The sequence below is a fragment of the Lynx canadensis genome, chromosome B1 (genome assembly GCF_007474595.2).
Source record: "Lynx canadensis isolate LIC74 chromosome B1, mLynCan4.pri.v2, whole genome shotgun sequence".
Classification (NCBI taxonomy): domain Eukaryota; kingdom Metazoa; phylum Chordata; class Mammalia; order Carnivora; family Felidae; genus Lynx; species Lynx canadensis.
In genome coordinates, this window is record NC_044306.2 from 143726149 (window position 1) to 143741903 (window position 15755).

The 15755-nt window shown below is 43.7% G+C and overlaps 1 protein-coding gene across 3 annotated transcripts in view; it reads right to left on the bottom strand.

Annotated features, from left to right (window-relative positions):
• The window catches only part of SHROOM3 (shroom family member 3), a 184985-nt gene that overhangs the window by 55024 nt on the left and 114206 nt on the right, over positions 1-15755 (bottom strand). For all 3 annotated transcript variants that reach the window (XM_032592966.1, XM_032592964.1, XM_032592965.1), the window contains exon 2: positions 10841-10972. The gene's annotated coding sequence lies outside the window, so the exon portion shown is untranslated. The remainder of the gene's footprint in view (positions 1-10840; positions 10973-15755) is intronic.

The following is a 15755-nucleotide window of genomic DNA, read 5'->3' on the forward strand; positions in this document are numbered from 1 at the left end:
AAACCATGCAAAGAGTTGGGGGCAGAGTGTTCAGGATGGAAGGAACAATGAAATGCAAAGGCCTTGATGTGGGAATAAATCTGGGGTTTTCAAGAAGCACAACAGTGTGACTGAAGCCTTAGGAGCAAAAAGCAGATGGTAGGAGAAGTCATCAAATGGTACTGGGCCACGTAAGCTCTAGAGGGACTTTGGATGTAAGCATCAAACATTTCACATGCTGCCCATGATCAGGAATAGGGTCTGAAGCTGGCCAAAAGGTCTAGAAATAGAGCGGGACTTCAGATGACCTTGAAGGATCGGTATGCTTTGCATAAATCAAGAAGGTAACAACCACAACTTGGAACATAAAAAATTCCAAGAGCTAGAGTTCAGTTTTTTGTTGATGCTGTGCTTCAATGAGCTATTATGACTGACACTTTGAGTTGACTCTTCTGGGTGCGCGAACATTATAAAACCTTGCCAGTTATCAACCAGACATGAGCTGAATATGTAAGAATACAAGATAGACTACCTGCACTACCAAATAAAACATCCTGTTTTCTAATCCACTTACTAACCCACCTACCTGCCCACCCATCATCTGTTTAGTACACAATATGCTTTAATAGATGACCAAGTCCAGGCAAACCATAAAAGACTCTTTTTTTTTTTTTTATTAAAAATTTTTTTTTTTTTTTAACGTTTATTTATTTTTGGGACAGAGAGAGACAGAGCATGAACGGGGGAGGGGCAGAGAGAGAGGGAGACACAGAATCGGAAGCAGGCTCCAGGCTCTGAGCCATCAGCCCAGAGCCCGACGCGGGGCTCGAACTCACGGACCGCGAGATCGTGACCTGGCTGAAGTCGGACGCTTAACCGACTGCGCCACCCAGGCGCCCCATAAAAGACTCTTAAATACAGAGAACAAAATGAGGGTTGCTGGAGGGGAGATGGGGGGGGGAGTGGTTGGGCTAAATGGGTGATGGGCATTAAGGAGGGCACTTGTGTTGAGCACTGGGTGTTATATGTAAGTGATGAATCACTAAATTCTACTCCTGAAACTAATACTACACTGTACGTTAACGAACTTGAATAAAACAAAACAAAAAAACAATAGATGACCAAGTCCAACTTAACAAGATTCCGGTCTTAACCCCCCACTTTTGACCCCCCAAAACAATATATTAATATATTCTGTAAATCAGGTCTGAGTTAACGTGTCATGGATGTGGGTTGAGGGTCTTCCTGATAGACTTACTGAACACCATATGCTTGGCCCAGGATAAAATATGTTTCCTAAGGTTCCTTTTGTGTGTCACTGCTATTTTCCCCTTTTTCTCCTAATCTATTTTTAAAATTATAAAGTCCTTCAAACATATATAAATGTATTCAAATTAATATAAAGATCACCACATCACCAAGATTAATCAAATCTTCATTATTTTCCCCGTTTTATTTGAGGTACTCTTTTGAATAGGTATAGGTACTCTTTTGAATTCATATAGTTTTTTTCTTAAAAAAAGATCAAAGCCATTGAGAAGTCTTACTCTCCACATTTCCTAGCCCACTCCCCCCATTTCTCTTCAGTATTTAGAAAGCCTCTTCATACCATTTTTTCCTTTTAGCTGCCTGGTATTCCCTTGAATGCATACATCATATTTACTCACCAGACCCTTTCTGTAGATACTTTTTGATTTCTAGTCTCTTGCTATTACAAATAATGCTTCAGTGAATAACCATGCCCATACACTGATTTCTATCTATGCAGACTTATTGCAGCAAAAATTCCCAGAAGTAGAATTGTTGGCTCAAAATAGGCACTTGTGATTTTGATAGTTAAAGCTAAATTGCCCCTTTCACACTTTAAAGAGGAAACAAATTCAGTATGAACAATTAAGCGTCACTGTACAAGTAATTTGGGGGGAGGGTGAAGGAAATTATATCTTTAGTATAGTGGAACAGATGATCTGTATTTGAACAACAATGCCTTTTTTAGGCATTTGCTGTTTACAGGAAAATGATAGGCCCCAAATACTGATGACAAAAATATACAGCAAGTGAAAACCATGACTGAGTCAAGCTACACTGAGCTGTACTCATAACACTGTTTTATTCCATAGATCCCCATCGAACTCTCTCTGGAATAAAAATTACCCCACATTGAGATAGGTTTTCTACATGTTCACAGGAGGCAGAAAAGCTCCTAAAATTTTTAAAGGGTTGAAAAAGCCCATTATCTTCCAAGATACAAAAGAAAAGACAAGAAAAGAAAAGAGAAAAGAAAAGGAAAGAAAAAAGGTGGTAATTGTCCCATAACACTATTGGCAAAGACATTGTTCTTGAGAAATCCTTTACCTCCCCTTTACAGCATCGCTAACCTCTAGTTTCTAGGACTACAGGACTCTTCAAGACTGTATTTCAGACTTTTGAGATTCACAGAAAAATCCAAGCAAAGTTTTCTAAGGCTTTTATAATTGCCTCACCAACATCTGTGTCTTAAACAAGTGGTTCGGTGGGTAGAAAGGTATGCATTAGGTAATATAACCCCATAGCAACACACAGTCCTTTCTGGAAAGAGAAGTTCTTTTTAAATGTCACATCCTGATAATACGCCCTGGGGACGTTTGGCTTTGAGGAGTGAATCATAAGTAAGAGTGAAGTGTGCTAACAGATAGACATAAGACTCTAACACCTAAAATTTGCATAAAAGATGAAAAACCTTTTCAAGTAAGATGCTTTACCCCACTTCTCACACCTGTCCCAATGTCCTTTCACTAGTGGTTTATCTCCTCCCCACTCTCTATTCTGACATATTTTTTTTTAAGATTTAAATTTTATTAATGTCCAAACAAAGCTATTATCCTACAGGAGAGGGACCACCAATGGGGTGGGCGTCTTTCACTTAGTCACCAATGGATGATGGCATTGAAATGTCTTTTTCTCAATATCCCTCTCTTTCTATCCTCCTCCTCTCAACTCTGAGGAAGCAGAAAAGTCAACTCTCCTTCCCACACTTCAACATTTGCATCCAAGCCATGACAGAAGTTGACACAGACATTCTACCATCTCTGATCTCTAACAGCATTCATCTTGTCTTTCATCTTGGACTTTCAAAATCCAATTACGATAAATAGCATAGCATAAATAGAGAAGCATAAGTTCTAATTATTGATAATTTCTTCTTCTCAAATCTCAATTTGCAATCGGATATTTTATTTGTTGGAGGAAGAAGGAGAGATTGGCTTTCACCAATTTCTTTAGATATCACATATTATGATTTTAGGATTTTCTTCTCTACTTCCGTGTGCCATAGAATGTGTTGCTAGAGCTCATATAGGAGAAATAACTTCTGTGCTGGTTTGTTTTTATCTTCCACACACAGATGGAATAAACGTACCCTCATGGATCTCATGGTAAGATAGTTGCAGAGAACTGGAAATATCGTTGTGTGTCCCTGAATTACTGCTCCCCTTGACAGAGAAGTTGCTTAGAGGTCTGCCAGAGGACTCCCATTAGATAAGTTAGAAGCAGTTCAGCAGGGCACAATAAAGGTGTGTATGGCTCGTTCCCTCCACCCAGTGGGCTTCGGGGCGGGAGGGGAAGGGTATCTACCACAGCAGCTGGAAACACTCCTCCTTAATATATAAACCCACACAAGACTGTCCTTGGAGAGTTTAAAGGAGGCCAAATACCAACCAAGATATTTCAAAATTAAGCTAATTAATTTTCATACAATGCCAAAGTATACATTGCTTTTCATTTGCCAAAACAGGCGAAGGAAGGGTTTTTGTGTGTGTGAGGCAAAAGCCTTATCTTTTGGGAGGGACTTTTTTCCAAACACCACTCCATTAAACAAAAACAAATAGATGGCCCCCAAACCTCCAACACTAAAGACACTGGCTCTTTTGGGATAAGTCTGATGCATCCCACTGTTTTTCTCTTCTTTATTTCACCTGCTTGTCATTTAGAGAAAGAGGCCACAAATAAGCAATTAAAGGCAACAAGAAAACAAAGGAAAGGACAGAAAGCATTCATTTTTAGAGAAAAACTTCCAACAGTGGTCAAAAGAATCTACATTTAAAAATCATACCAGAAAGGGATCGCTCACTAAAAAAAAACTTTTAAAGATCATTGAAACCTGATTGAAAAGATGACAGAGAAGCTAAAAACTTTAAGAATACTTGCTCCAGCCCCTCTGTTCCTACCTACCTGTATCTTCATAATAAATTTTACACCAGGCGTTTAACCACCACCAGCCACCCCTACCACCACTCACACATAACCTGACACCGGTGGAGGAGAAAATAATACAGCTCAGAAGAATGCTTCCCTCTTATTCACTTTCAAATGAAAGAATGCCAAATAAAACTTGAAAAACCAGCCCTGTGATCCTTCTCTGTGTTGGATAAAATAAGCAGTTCATATTTTCAGTTTTACCTTTTACATAGTCTGATGATCAGAGGAATCTCCATAGTAATCAATACTCCAATCACCTTGAGATCTAGAACATGACCATGACTGCTGCACCCACCTGTTCTTTCCCATGCCATATGTTCTCTTAAGTGACAGTATTCCCTAGAAGCAAGCACTCGCATTAAGCGGACCTCTGAGCAAAAACTTTGAATCAAGATTATATAAGAATAAAAGCGGATTCAAATGAGTGGGAATGGGGAAAAGATAATCAAGCATTTATACCTTCAGCTGTGATGGGGTTACATAATGTACAGCCGGCAATCTCAGTAACCACTTCTTTTCATGTAACTTTAAAGTTGAATGAGGAGACCCACCTTTCCTCTAACATTGAGAACACAGTCACAGGTTCCTTCTCTTCCAACAAATGTTGGCAATGAGAACAGAGAAGAACTTGGCTGCTAGGACACAGACAGCCATTCCTTGTGAGAAATGGAAACAGTCATCTAGGAATTCCCCAGGGAAATGGGGAAGCAAAGCCATGAAGTACACAACACAAAGCAATTGCTAATTTGAAGGAGATAAAAAGCCACTCCAAATACGCACGTGCATCCTAAGACATATGGTGACTGTGCGGCACCTGGGGGGCTCAGTCAGTTAAGCATCCGACTCTAGGTTTGGGCTCAGGTCGTGATCTCACGGTTCCTGAGTTTGAGCCCTGCATCAGGCTCTCTGATGTCAGTGCAGAGCCTGCTTCGGATCCTCTGTCTCCCTCTCTCTCTGCCCCTCCCTTGCTCGCTCGCTCTCTCTCTCTCTCTCTCTCTCTCTCAAAAATAAATAACATTAAAAAAAAAAAAAGAAACTTAAAAAAAGGAAATATGACTGCATACACAGGAGAGAATAAACATTCCTATGCAGAAATACTAATAGTACTGAATTACATGAATGCACATATAATGAGAAACTTAAGCGTGCAGTTGTTTTTTTTTTTTTATAAACAGGTACAACACAACATCAAAAAGACACCTGTGAAAGGCTTGTCAGTTGTGAACGCTGCAATGAAAGCGCGAACTCTCACTCTCACATAGTAGTGGACTTACCTTGTGGCAAACAGAAGCATCCTAGATAACAGCCCTCTGGCCAACTGCATGTCATATTCAGGGCTGGGATAAAAAGCCATCTCTCCCAACTACTGCCCTCTCTGCTCCTGTCGGGGTTGCAAAGGCTTCCCAACGGTCCCCTGCACCTCCCGTCACACCGCCCGAACCACCCGGAACTCGCTAAGCATGCAGCTAGCTGGGTGGGACTCACATTCCCAGTCACCTCTGCAAAACGGCCAATTAAAATTCAATTCCTGCCAAATAAGAGGGAAGAAGAGAAGGTGACCCTTGGTAACTTTTCCGGCAAGAGCCAGCACCTTAGACAATAGCGTGCAGCTCAGAAATGCTAGAATTCCATTTTGTGGGCAGGAGGAGGAGGGAAGCAAGGAAAACCATCTGCTGATAAAATGCATCCAACTGGAATCAGGAAGTTCCCTTGGATGATCTCTGCCAAACCCTCAGCCTCCTCCACATGCAAAAATGCCACTGTCTGCAAAAGTGTGTGTTAATTGCTTTAAGCTTCCCAGTTTGGGAGGCTACTGAGGCAGGGGTCCAAATCAACATCCCCTGAGACCTGCTAGACACACTGTCCGGAGAACACGAAGTCAGCAGCCCCGGGACAAAACTCACTGCCAAGGGACGTACAAAGTCCCAGCTGAACTAACTGTGTTGCTCCGCTGAGAATTAGGAGTGAAACCCTGAGCTTGTGTTATCTGTTTGTCTTGATTTATTTTACAGAGCACAGACCACCATGTGGTAAATGCTTAGTGAGTAAATGAGGCAGTTATTATAATGATGGTACGACTGGTGGGGGTGGGGGGAGAGGTTTGTGGAGGAAAGCACTGGTTCAGGAAATACTGAATTTCAAGCTAGAACATTTTGTCTCCTTTACCAACTCACTGAACTAGCCTGGCCGAAGGCTTGACAGGTTTTACGGAGATGTTTCTGTTAAGATAATGAGATCACAGGATTCCTACTGACAGAGTTAGATAAGAGAGCATTCAGGGGTCTCAGCAGGAAGGGAAGGATGGGATTGGATCTGTGAGAATATTAAGCCCTGGGCCAGAAAGAGTTTCTCTCTCTAAATCTGGTTGCTTGGCTGGTCGCTGTCTACATCTGGGGGAGGATGGAGTTTCTTGCTCTTACTCTTGTTTTTCTTATGCGTAAATGAGAAAAATCCTTCCTGGCTATTTGCTCCATGAAAAAGGAACTATCTATAACTCTGACCCAGTGCACTTGGAATTGGCTCATGAAGTAGCCCCAGCACTTTCCAATTCCAAGAGTTGCGACTTATCACAAAGTAGACTTGCTCAATGGCCACTACTAACCTACCAACTCGACACTTAGAAGACTCCTAAGAAGCTGATAAGCACATCGTTTCTGCCCAAAGTGGAAGACCAGGACATCAGCACCTCACCCCTTTCCATATTTCAAGACAGGATTTAGACCAGAGCCAGCCTGAAACAGAAACAATGACCAAAGCTGGAATAATGTAAGCAATGAAAATAATGTAAGGGCAAAAGTGCATTGGATTACAACACAGAGAAGAAAATAAACATGAAGGAGTCCTTACTGATACAGTTAAAATAAGTAGGGAAAGAGACAGCTCTTCCTTACAGAAGAATTCCAACTAATAAATACAGAAGGAATGAAGAAAATATGGAATCACCTTAGAACATTATAGTAATCACTGTTGCAGGGACTATATCCACCAATGGAGAAAGTCTGAGGACAAATAGGATATTCACATAGTCTCAAAGTTATCTCTGCCAAGATATTAATTACAAAGAGATGAATAACTGTATGGTAGAGAAACCTGGCAGACTTTACCTCAACCCAGTCATCAAGGTTGACATCACCAGGAGTAAAACATATGGACATAACGTAATCCCTGATAGGACATGCAACCCGGACGCCATCACTTCTGTGGTATTCTTGCCAAAAATGTATAGCTTCAATCTAATCATGAGACAATATCAAACAAACCCAAAAAGAAGGCATTCTACAAAATAACTCGCCCATACTCTTTCAGTGTGTCAAGGTTGGGAAAGACAAGGAAAAACTAAGGAAATATCAGATTAGAGGAAACTAAGGAAACATGCCAAATACAATATAGAATCCTGGAACAAAAAAGGGATATTCATAGGGGGAAAAATGATAAAAACTGAATAAAGTCTTCTGTATATAGCCTGTAGTTAATAGCATTTTATCAATAGCAATTTCTTAGTTGTTTTTCAATATATGAAATTTATTGTCAAATTGGTTTCCATACAACACCCAGTGCTCATCCCAAAAGGTGCCCTCCTCAATACCCCTCACCCACCCTCCCATCCCTCCCACCCCCCATCAACCCTCGGTTTGTTCTCAGTTTTTAAGAGTCTCTTACGCTCTGGCTCTCTTCCACTCTAACCTCTTTTTTTTTTTTTTCCTTCCCCTCCCCCATGGGTTTCTGTTAAGTTTCTCAGGATCCACATAAGAGTGAAACCATATGGTATCTGTCTTTCTCTGTATGGCTTATTTCACTTAGCATCACACTCTCCAGTTCCATCCACGTTGCTACAAAGGGCCGTATTTCATTCTTTCTCATTGCCATGTAGTACTCCATTGTGTATATAAACCACAATTTCTTTATCCATTCATCAGTTGATGGACATTTAGGCTCTTTCCATAATTTGGCTATTGTTGAGAGTGCTGCTATAAACATTGGGGTACAAGTGCCCCTATGCATCAGTACTCCTATATCCCTTGGGTAAATTCCCAGCAGTGCTATTGCTGGGTCATAGGGTAGGTCTATTTTTAATTTTCTGAGGAACCTCCACACTGTTTTCCAGAGTGGCTGCACCAATTTGCATTCCCACCAACAGTGCAAGAGGGTTCCCGTTTCTCCACATCCTCTCCAGCATCTATAGTCTCCTGATTTGTTCATTTTGGCCACTCTGACTGGCATGAGGTGATATCTGAGTGTGGTTTTGATTTGTATTTCCCTGATAAGGAGCGACATTGAGCATCTTTTCATGTGCCTGTTGGCCATCTGGATGTCTTCTATAGAGAAGTGTCTATTCATGTTTTCTGCCCATTTCTGGGTTATTTGTTTTTCGGGTGTGGAGTTTGGTGAGCTCTTTATAGATTTTGGATACTAGCCCTTTGTCCGATATGTCATTTGCAAATATCTTTTCCCATTCCGTTGGTTGCCTTTTAGTTTTGTTGGTTGTTTCCTTTGCTGTGCAGAAGCTTTTTATCTTCATAAGGTCCCAGTAGCAATTTCTTAGTTTTGATATTTGGATTATGATAATAAAAGATGTAAACATTAGGGAGAGCTAGGTGATGGGTGTACTGGAAATCTCTGTACTATTTTTGCAACTTTTTTATGACTCTAAAATTATTTTGAAATAAAAAGTAAAACCCAAAATGGGCAGGATTTAGGATCGGAGTATAATTGGATGAGAACCACTCCCATTTCCAAGTTCAGTCCTACATCAGTAACACTTGGGATACAGAGATCTCTTCCTCTAGGAAAGAGGAAGCCAGCTATTGCAGGGGCTTACAATAAATATAGTTGTGGAGTCAAGACACACACGTGAAATTCCTAGAGTATACGGAGTTAAAGGGATATGCGTGGGAGCAATGTATCCTTTTTAAAAAGGAAGTTGCTTGCCCATCCACTCCCTTCCTGTCCCCCTTCACACAGACAGGCCACTGATGGCCAGCTTTGACCATGCTGATGAAGGCAACCCCCCAAATTTTTTTTAACGTTTATTTATTATTGAGACAGAGAGACACAGAGCGTGAGCAGGGGAGGGGTAGAGAGAGGGGAGACACAGAATCTGAAGTAGGCTCCAGGCTCTGAGCTGTCAGCACAGAGCCCAACATGGGACTTGAACCCACAGACCGTGAGATCATGATCTGAGCCGAAGTCAGTCACCTAACCAACTGAGCCACCCAGGTGCCCCAACCCCGGCTCATTTTAAAGACTGTCTCTTCATGGATAGGACACCATCCAGGTATACAATCAGGTTCATTTGTTTCATCCAACTGTTAAAGATCGATTTATAAAATCTTTTCATTGTTTCAAGCTCAAACTCAGGTCTGTGTGATTCCAGTGCTCAAGTACGGCTTCAGTCAATCTATGCTCTTCCTGCCTTCATCAGCCTAATGGTCCCACACTTATTCCCAAGGGCCCCACTGGCAGCAGCGTGGAAGTCACACTCTTTAATCTGTCTTCTCCCTTCTCCCATCCTCATCTGCTATCGATCTGCTTCCTAAATTCATCTCGAATCATGTGTCCTCTCTTGTCCCATCACCGCTTGTGTAGTTCAATCCTGATCATTTCCTTCCCAGGCTATCGCAGTAACTTCTTAACTACAACCTCTGGCCTTGAGCACATTAGTGCTGATGGCACACCAACCTACACAGCCCAGTGGAGTCTTCCCAAGTAGAAGGCTCTGGTTCTCTACATTGACAATCCAAGGAGGCTAAAGGACATAGTTCTCAGGGCTCTGCCTCTTCAGGCTGGCCCCAGAACAGCCTTTGCCAGCTGGCTCCCTTGTAGCCAGCACCTTCTGCAAATCTCACCTGTCCTCTACCAGTAACCGAATTCCCACAGCTGTGGGAGCACACAGGAGCACAGAGGATGCACAGATGAGTAGCTGCAAATGTTTTTTAGGCTAACTTTACAATATCAGGACACTCCTCAGTTAACAGAGGACAAGAGTTTTATATGATCATCAGTTCAAAGACAAATTAATCTTGCTATACAATTTAACACATTTGTCATTTCCAAAGTGTAAGACCTTGGTTGGTATATTGCTGTGAGTGTTTTTCATTGTAGTTTCAAAAACAGTTACAGATGTGTTTTTTAAAAAGATATCTGAATCAGGGGTGCCTGGGTGGCTCAGCTGGTAAAGCTTCTGACTTCAGCTCAGGTCATGATCTCGCGGTTCATGAGTTCGAGCCTCGCGTCGGGCTCTGTGCTGACAGCTCAGAGCCTGGAGCCTGCTTCACATTCTGTGTCTCCCTCTCTCTCTTCCCCTCCCCTCCTCACACTATGTCTCTCTCTCTCTCTCTCTCTCTCTCTCTCTCTCTCTCTCTCTCAAAAATAAACAAACATACAAAAAGAAAAAAGAGAGAGATCTGACTCAAATGATTTGAGGGAGCCCCAGACTACCTCCCGGGAACTTTAGGGTTCTTCAGAACCTATTTTTAAAACCATCAATATTGTACTCTGAGCTGCTATCAGACCTCCTTGTTCAGCCCCTCCTACCTGTATCTTGACCAGCCTTGCCCCAGTCCCTTTTCTTCCAGCAGCCGAATTCCTTTTCTGAACTGCTTGGCACAGACTCTGTGTCTCTTACCTGTGCTTCGGCCGAAGCTTAACTCCTCCTGACCATGCTGCTTTCCTGTGCTGGGGGTCCGAGGTGAGGGGCTCTGGGCTGAGGGAGTCAGAGGTACTGGTACCTGCAGGGCCTGGGTCTGCACACGCATCTCTGGCAAAACAAAAGAATGGGAAAACGGGAAAATATGATGGTGTTCATGGGAAGGGCGCACTAATGAATCAACAAGAAAAATGCATGAAAATTAACGGAGGGGTTAAAGCAGAACTGCAGGCTGAGTGCAGAGTTCTCAGCCTGCACCCACTGAAGTGCTCTGCTCCAAAGAAGGCAGGCCCATGCCTGCGGGGCTTCATCCTTTCCCATCTATGTTTCTGTGCAGCACTAAAGTAGACTTCCCAGTTTAAAATACCAGGTTTTCCAACCAAGGGGGAAGAGACACTACAATGAAGGTGAACTCCCCCTATATTTCAGCCTCCATCAGTAAATAAGTGAGAAACTGGACTCACTAAAGCAAATGGCCAGGCAACGTCCCTGAAACCCAGTCCCCACTGCCTCCCTTCTTTTTTTTAATGTTTATTTTGAGAGAGAGTGCGTTTGCGTGAAGAGGAGGAGGAGGAGGAGGAGGAGGAGGAGGAGAGAGACAGACAGACAGACAGACAGAGAGAGTCCCAAGCAGGCTCCGTGCCATCAGAGCAGAGCCCGAAATGGAGCTTGATCTCACAAACTGTGACCAGAGCGGAAATCAAGAGTCGGACGTTTACCCGACTGAGCCACCCAGGCACCCCAGACCACTGCCTCCCTTCTCAATTCATTATAAGGAGAGTGACCCCCAAGGGGAGCAGGCCTCCTCTGTTCAGTGAGTGGCAGCTCAGAAGAGCATGCCAACTCTTAAGCCTTAGCTGTTTCAGATTGTCTAGATTCCACCGTGCTGGAGGCAAGCCTTTTATGTGTCCATTTAAGTCCACCCTCCCACCCCCCAGGTCCCTAACACCATTCTCTTTTCCTCCCCAGTCCCAGGCAGTCAGAGAAAATTTTAAGCCCTGCGTGACCAATATGTGGCACACATTCTGCCACAAGAACAGGTGTATTTCTTCCCCTTAGGAGACTCTCAGCTTCTGAATTTCCAAATGCCTAACTTGAAGGCCTCCTCTTGATCAGACAGTCGCCTGCATCAGGCTCTGAAGCAGTTTTGTCATTATTCTGCTCTGCTGGGTACCAGTGATGTGTTTTCAGTGTGGGTCTTTGAGGATCATTCTGAGACTAGGAGAGCCTACCGGTGGCCCCCACACATGTCCTGTGAGCAGGAATCGGAGAAGAGGCAAATGCATGCAGCTTCTCCTCTGTGTGAGCCTTGGCTGAGAAGAGGTGGGATTATCAAACGGATGTCAATTTCTTCTATTTCAGGACACAGAGGGAGATGACCAAGGAGTTTCCATTTCTAAGATATGCTTCCTTAGCTAAGTACCCTTACCCCTTTCTGTACATTACTTTTTCTCATCAAATTTAGGATTCCTGGAGTTGAGTATGGTCAATATAAGTCTAGGCTTGAAGTCTGAAGGCTCAGTTGAGGTTCTGTCACTTAAATGAAAGACATTGGGCAAATGCCCTCTGAACCTAGGCCCCACATCTGTAATATAAATATAAGAGGCAGGGCACAGCATGACTAGGGGGCTGGTTCCGTAGGCAGCCTCTCTGATTTGGAGTCCTGACTCTTCCTACTGACTAGCTCTGTGACTCTGACCCCTCTGTGTCCCGGCTGTCTCATCTCTGATAGGGGCGTAAAAGAACACTGTTTTTCATAGAGCTGTTGAGAAGCTGAAGCTAATTCAGATGAAGCACTTAGGATAGAGCCTGGCACATACTCAGTACTCAGCAAATTAGCCAATATTATCATGCCCATCTTGCGAAATTGCTGCTAAGTCTTCTAAATGATGTCTGTTACCTGTCTAGCACACTGCCTACAGGTGGTATTTGAATTATTTTCACAATCATTTTACTGCAGTACCTCCATGTTAGAGGTCCTTTCAGCAAAGATGTTCTACGAAACAGACACCACTAAAAAGACCGAATCTATGCTGGGAATAATCGCAGGAAGAGCTTTGGCCAGAGAGTTAATATGTCAAAGCCTTTTGCAGAATTCATCCGTGGTCCCCAATTAGGATTACTCCTACAACCCTCAGAGGCACCAACACCACCTGGCTTAAACCAGGGGCGGAAAACAGACTCAAGGGTATCTCACCATCAGATGTGTGAATGTAAAGATTACATGTGCGTCACCCAGGACCACTCACCGGTATAATCCATTCTGACAGCAAGCTTTCCTTTCTAGTCTCCTCTAGATGCCTATGTGTCTGCTAGTGGAGAGCAAAGGCCAAGCCTGAGCTTTCATAAAACCTCTGTGGCGTTTAATACCTTCCTCATTTGGGGCCTGAACCACAATTGCTGGCTCTGTCCTTTCTGCACCACAGCGAAGCCCTTTCCTCTTTCCTCGCCCACTCCCCCTTCCTGGGAGGTGCCAGGTGATGGAAGGTCCAGGAGGGCACTGTCACGGGGAAGGGCTGGCAGGAAGGACAGGCAAATGGGAAAGAGATGGAAGCACAAGGAACAGGAGATGATCTCATCCTTTCAAGGACTTTCGATACAGGATTCCTCGCAACCCTAGGAAAGCAGAGACCGGCACCCCAGCATTGCTCTCCAGGCCACTGGCTGTCTGGTCACCTGCCACCTCCAGGAGACCGACTGAGGTCAGCAACTGGGTGTGAGGGTTCATGGAACTCATGTAGCTTGTTGCTGACTGCGGTCCCCCCACTCCCCCCCCTTGCTAAACCACAGCACGGCCTCCCTGCTAATCTACGCCTCCCCCCACCCTGGATGGGCTGGCTCCAGAGGCCAGATGGAGGTCCTGGCACTCTGTGAGTGGCCTTTCTGGATGTATCATACAAACTAGAAAAGAGGCTAGAGAGAATGCAGGAAGAATCGCCAGCACTTAGAACACAGCTTTTCTGCCTTAAACTCTTTCTAGAATCATCTGGACGACAAACATTTAAAACATTTATATGTTCTAATGAAAAAAAAAATCCATGATGAATCTAGACCTAAATTAGTCATGGAATGAGTGTTGGGAAGCCTATTACCCCAAAGACCTCCCCGTTGGACTCCTCATTTCGCCTTTTAATCCCCTCGCCAGTTATCTTATCTGCACCTTGAACTTGGCCTGTCTCTGCAATGCACATTTTCCCACCCACCTAAGGTTACTATGCTTCCGGCCTCTCAGCAGAGTGGAACTGGCAAAGCCTACAATGTGCTCTGATCTCGTGCCCCACTGGTGCTACTGTGATTCCACACGCCCGGGACAGATTATTCCAAGTCTTTCCTATAGAAGGAGATGTGTGCTTTCCCATATATCAGGAGTCATTCTCACAACTTCTCTATAAAGGCAAAACTTAATTGTTTGAGCCCCATCTTCCAGATGAATATGCCGAGACAGACAGGTTGTATATCTTGGCTCAAACCATACATGGAATCACACTCACGCGGGATAAAAATCACCAACCATCAGTTACTCTTCTTCCTTTCAGTGTAAAAGCTTCAAACTTGTTTAGTTTATACCACAAATTCTGTAGGCCTTCGAAGTACACCCAGATTTGGTCAGAATGGGTGGAGATGGTGATGGTGGGGACTTTAATTAAACATGTTGCCAAATGAGCTTATTTTTTAGTTAAAAGATACTCAAAGGTAGACACCCACAGATACACTGCAGAAGCCTTAGACTCAATGAAACAAGTTCAAGTGAAAAAATACAGTGGTAAACCATATGCCTCTCCAGCCTTAAGGAGCTACTTCCAGATCCCAAAAGGCACCACATTCTCCTGGCTTATCCATACTTGCCCTTCAGGTTTCGGTTTGGACATCATCTCCTCCGGGTGCAAGTTGGCATGAGGTACTGCGCCCCGTGCTAGCTATAGGTGTGCATTTCAAAGCGCAATGCACACTGTCTTCTGACCACCTGTTTGCTGGTCTGTCTTTCTCTACATGCTTAGAAAGGCAAGCAGACCAGCTTGCTGCCTGGCACACTGAGTCGCTTGATAATCATTTGTTACATGAACGAAATATTGCCAAATGTTCAACAGATCTGTAACGTGTCTTCCTTCCCATCTCCTTTTTGTTCACTTAACTGGCTGGCAAAGCTAATGAGGGTTGCGGGGGCGGGGGGAACTGTTTGTATATTGCTTCTTGCTCTTCCCCAGTCTCAAGATCAAGGTTTAGGAGGAGCTAAAAACAAAATTGTGAACCACAATCCTCTTGTCATCTTTCTTCCCCAGACAGTTAAGAAACAAGAAATCCAGGCCAAATGCCTCCATTTCTACTCCCTGTGATGATTACACTCATATTTTGTCCACCCTCTCCCCCACCACCCCCAATATTCCTAACTCATGAATATACACTGGCTACTTTACTATTTGATATTTTAGTAGAGTTATTCACTGCTTTCTGAACTGAGTGTCAGCCAACATCAGAAGTTCCAGATCATTCTGTTCCCTGTGGCTCTCCTGAACAGCATGAAAATTGGGGGGAGGCCTGGAGAAGCTGGAGTAAGAGCTGTGAGGAACTGAGCCAGACATTTTAAATGGTCTTTCCAGATCCCTTTAGATTCCTGCTTTCTACTGAGTTTAAATACTTTTATTTTGTCTTGGGGCAGAGTGGCAAAGAATCATCTCTCCTTGGCAGGGACTGTTACAACATTAGGGAAATGCAGCAATTCCTCCCTTTTGGTGGTGTTTCATCCAACAGGGAAGAGCTTCCTCACTGGCTGCTTCCACTCCTGTCCCCCTTCAATCCAGCGTCTACCCAGCAGCCAGTGACACTTTTAAAAAATGTACATGGCTCAGGGCACCTGGGTGGCTTGGTCAGTTGAGCATCCGTCTCTTGATTTTAG